The following is a 4,931-nucleotide window of genomic DNA, read 5'->3' on the forward strand; positions in this document are numbered from 1 at the left end:
GAGCGAGCTGTTGCTCCAAACTGAATGTTTTATTCTGGATTTGAGGATGTCCGTGGTCCTGACATTGACACTAGGGCCAGTTTTAGATGCATATACAAATGTGGGGAGATCTAGAGGACACCCCACCCCCATATCTCTCTATGTAAAAGCACCTGAATTCTACGCCTAGATACTTACTCCTTTTGAGTTTTCTAACTTTTTGGTTTTCAGTTTCCCTATTAAGATGCACATGCCTTCTATAGAGAGCCCATGCCTCAGATGTTACCAGCTAATTTCTTCGCAGGAATTCACTGTTTACCAGTTCCAGTCAGATGTGAACTTGGGCCCCGTGGCAGGAAGATCCAGGTCAAGAACAAGCATCTCAGTGATGGAGAACGGGCAGAGGCCTTGGGAATTATGAGCAGGAGGCTGGCAAGCGTCATGGAAATGGCCAGAGACCAATCTCTGCACAACAACGAGACCCAGGAGCGCCTCAACATAAGTCAAGAGTCCTTGTAGGCAACAGAAAGCCAAGCTCAGCCTAACTCCTGTGAAGCTTTCTTTTCTGCTCACCCAGCTCTAACCAGGGAAGGCTACTTGGGGCACAGCCAGAGGGAGCCAGGGAAGGTCAGAGGGTTTGCAGATATCCAGGGCCACGGCCATGGTTTTCCAGGGCAAAGAGGCCAAGGTCATGGGCTTCTCTCCAGACCAGTTTGCTCCTTTCACAGGAAGAGCTGTCCTACAGTTCTGAGCTGCACTCCCAAGTCCAGCCAACCATCTAAAAAATTCATGATGCTGTTCACAAGGGCCTGGGTGGAGACGGCTGTGTGCAAACTCGCCCTGACTGGGGACAGATCCCGGGGTGATGTTGCAGGTGGGGGGGGGCTGGAGGGGGAGGGCATACTTCACAGGAGCAATACAGCATAGCGTGACACTTTATTTTTATTGAACGTATGCTGAAAGGTTTTTTTTCTTAAAGTTTGTATGAGTAGAAATTGCTGTCTTGTGCCCTGATCCCCGGAGACAGAAGGCCGGACTCTGATAGCTTCTGCAGGATGGAGCCTATGAGCGCATGACTGTTAGCAGATATCCCAAGAGCTTCACAGAAATTTCAGAGGGATACACGTATTGCCCAGAATCTACTAGAGGGTGTTATACCTTGGCAAAGATATGTTGTAAAATGAAACATGAGATCTCCAAAGGAAATCCTGGGGGGACGGTACATGAACCAAAGAGGCAGCATCGTATAGTTAAAAGCATGGACTCAGGAGCCAGGCTGTCTGGGTTCAGATCCTGGCACTGCCATTTATTAGCTGTGTGACCTTGAGCAAGTCACTTAACCTCCCTGGGCCTCAGTTTCTTCATCCACATAATTCAGACAATAGTAGTTTCCAGGTCACAGGGTTGTTTTAAGAATTAGATATAATATTTAAAAAGTTAAATAAGTTACTATGTAAAAGCACTTAGGACAGTGTCTTTCACAGCAAGAACTATTTAAGTGTTATATTTAAAAAGGAACAAAGGGCCGGCTGAGTGGCTCAGTTGGTTAAGAGCTCGCTCAAGAGTTTGAGCTCTGAGCAACAGCGGTTCGAGTCAGCCCGAGCTGAGCAGCCGTGAGCTGCCAACAGGTGGTGGGATGGCTCAGCTTAAAAAAAAAAAAAAAAGTGAATTGGAAAAAGGAACAGAATGAAATCTCCAGGCCTAGAAACCTTGGTGGATTCTATGATTGACCCCATCTCCAAAGAGGCCTTCAGTTGGCTTTGGTCTGCAGTGACCCTCCCAACATACCAGCATCAGGAGACAGGAGAAGGATACTCTGATGCCTTCCCCCCTCAGGGCTTCCCTTGGAGCATGAGCAAGACACTTCTGTTCCACTTCTAGCAATGCGCACATCCAGAGCCAAGCCCAAGCTAGAACCAACAGCAGGAGCCCTGCCCAGTACCTGGACCAGGTACGGGAATGCCTCAGTGCAGACCCCTCCGGCCCTCGGCAGGCCCTAGGCTTGTGCTGTCACTGAATGCTCACTTACCTGTGCTTTCTGGGTCCCCCACACCAAGCCAGGGTTACAGAACGCAAGGGAATTGAGAAAAACAGGAAAAGCCCAACGAGCAGGTGACGGGGTAGAAGAAGTATGGCACGAGGAAACTAAACACACAAGGAAAAAAGTAGCAAGGCTGAAATAAGTACAAGGAAACTTCTGGGTTTTTTGGGGGTTTTTTTGGTCTCTCTGTTTTGGACCAAGTGAAAAACACAAACGCGAGAGAATGAACCGAGCAACGAGAATCAGACTGAGCCAGTGGAAAACAGGCTGCAAAGCTGCAAATATGTGCTAATTACCTTATCCTTCCTCCTTGTACCCTGCACCCTGCATGGCCCCAGAGCCATTTGTACCCTGGCCTAATAATGATTTCATTTCACAGACTTCCTTCCACATTTTTTTTTTTCTTAATGAAGTCCATCACAACTGCATTTTAAGTAGTGGAAACAATGACCTATCTTCAGGAAATTTAAATGCCGAAAAAGCTCCAAGAAGCGTATTTAAGAAGGAAAGGGTAGTTGGTATGATCGGGACAAATATCAAATCACAAATATTTGAAATTCTTCCCCTTCTGGGCTCTGACCAGAGAAACGCCTTGTTTGCTGAATCAGCTTCCAGAGGACTTGGCCTCTGCTGTGTCGTGTAGGATGTCGGATGGGAACGAGAAGCCAAAGGAAAGTCAAATGTTCGTCAAGTGCCCACTACGTATCAAACATTCTTTTAGACGCTGGAAATTCAAAAGTGAACAAAATAGTTAGGAGCCTAGCCTCATGAAGCTAACACTTTTTTTTTTTAATTTTTTAAAAAATTGTGGTAAATTACATATAAAACTGACCATCTTAACCATTTGTAAGCGTATAATCCAATAGTGTTAAGTATGTTTATACTGTGTGCCACCAATTTCTGGAAATTTTCCATTTTGTAAAACTAAAACTCTATGCCCATTGAACAATTACATGCCCCCCTCCCCACGGGCCCTAACAACCACAATTCTTGCTGTTTCTATGAATTTGATTACTTTAGATTCCTCATATAAGTGGAATTGTATAGTATTTGTCTTTCTGTGACTGGCTTACTTCACTTAGTATATCCTTAAGTCTCATCCATGTTGGAACATCCTTCCTTTTTAAGGATGAATAATATTCCATTGTATGCACATGCCACGGTTTGTTTATCCTTTCCTCTGTTGATGGACACTTGGGTTGCTTCCAACTCTTTGCTATCGTGAATAAGGCTGCTGTGAACATGGGTGCAGAAATGTCTCTTTCAACTAACACTCTTTTAAGGAGCTTATCCCATCATATTTGGATTATTTATTTGCCCATCAGGTGCCCCAACTAGATGGTTAGCTGCACAGAGACCTGTGTCATCTACCTTTGTACCCCAACTTTCTACACAGTGCTGGCACATAGTAGGAACTCAGTAAATATTTATTGAACAAAATAATTAATAATCACTTCTTAGTCACTATTGCTGCAGCTGGCTGTTTTACATATTTTAATAAGTTTTGCAATTTTAATGAGTGTCATTTTGATTCTATTTACATACTAAGCTAGTTTATATAAGGGGATTAGAATGAAAAAATTCTAAATCTCAATCATAATTCACATTCTGGATGAAATGCCAGTGACAATTCCTTCCCCACTCACTTTGCTTAAAATCAACTCTTGCAGCTCTTATTCATCTTCCATCTTTCCTTGCTCTTCCTCAAGTCACAACATTGCATAGATTGTGATGACCTCATTACAGGTCTCCTTGACGCCTGGGACATCCTATGGAGTAAAGCGAGGCATGGGCCTAGAGTTTGGTGTGGTCAGCTCAAAAACTTTCATTTCGTAAGAGGCACAGGATGAGTGAGACACAGCCCTACCTCTGAGGAACTCTCAGTGTCGTGGTTCTGCCTGGTTATTCTCGGCCACAATTTAAGCAAGTAGATTCAGTTTTCTCAGGTGTAGGGAAAACAGTATTTACCTCCATTCTCCACTACTCAGATGACAAACACAGATGCTGTAGCATTTACAAAGCATGAGGAGCTGCAAGACATGGAGAAAATCCTGAGTAACACTGTTATTGGATGATAATTACTACGTGAAGTATGAGCAGTGACAGAAGTTATAATAGTTCTGTAACTCTTTACACAATAGACATTTGGAATTACGATTTCTGGTCAGGGTAGCATTGTTGGACATCACCGTGTGAGGCACTTGCTCAGCTCTAGATACAAAGCAATGGGTTTTGAAATATAAAAGAGAAATACAAAAAGACAGTTTGCCCCAAATCTAAACTTTTCTATGGACCCGGAATGCAAAGCAACAAATGGGACTGAAGACATGGGCCTCTTGGGCTCCAGGTCTGAAAGGAGGCAGAGGATGCTGGGATGAGGCTTCTGCAGGGTCAGGGAAACGCAAAGGGATCCACATAGGGCGAGAGAAGTGGGTGGAGCCAGAACCAGGATCTCTGCTTGACACTAGGAGCCAGACTGAGAAAGAACGCCCTTCCCTAGACACACAAACTGGCTTGTTAAAGAGGCTAAAAAGAAACAAAAGCTAACAAGACAGAAGAGGGCGGTTGTTTCTGTGTGAAGGGTGAAAAGGATAACTATTGGAATGTTCTGTACACCTGAAACTAACGATAAAAATAAAAATAAATAAATAAATACATAAATAAATAAATGGAACAAAAGCTGACCACTCCCTGATGATGGGCCTTCCGTGAGGGAACGATGGGGCGGGAAGATAAGGATACATGACAGGAAATTGGGTCAAGAAACCACAGGCTCCATGAGTGACTCTATGGCATCTCCATTGTCACCATAGGGAACAAGAAAAGATAAACTCTCTTCATTCAGATAATATGATGGTCTATAAAGAAAATAAAACAGGCTATATTGAAAAAAATATTAGAACTAAAAAGA

At 43.8% G+C, this 4,931-nt stretch overlaps 2 long non-coding RNA genes across 3 annotated transcripts in view; one reads left to right on the forward strand and one right to left on the reverse strand.

The window, feature by feature from the left end:
- LOC109384620 (uncharacterized) overlaps positions 1 to 4,931 on the forward strand; it is a 118,827-nt gene that overhangs the window by 92,351 nt on the left and 21,545 nt on the right. The window contains exon 5 of one of the 2 annotated variants that reach the window (XR_002124443.1): positions 284 to 1,521. The exons of the other annotated variant lie outside the window; for it this stretch is intronic. This is a non-coding gene — a long non-coding RNA (uncharacterized LOC109384620). Of the gene's footprint in view, positions 1 to 283; positions 1,522 to 4,931 lie in introns of those variants that run through there. 2 annotated transcript variants of the gene reach the window in all.
- The window catches only part of LOC109384617 (uncharacterized), a 163,792-nt gene that overhangs the window by 60,080 nt on the left and 98,781 nt on the right, over positions 1 to 4,931 (reverse strand). The gene's annotated exons all lie outside the window — the stretch shown is intronic.

This window comes from Hipposideros armiger, unplaced genomic scaffold, assembly GCF_001890085.2.
Source record: "Hipposideros armiger isolate ML-2016 unplaced genomic scaffold, ASM189008v1 scaffold_97, whole genome shotgun sequence".
Lineage (NCBI taxonomy): Eukaryota > Metazoa > Chordata > Mammalia > Chiroptera > Hipposideridae > Hipposideros > Hipposideros armiger.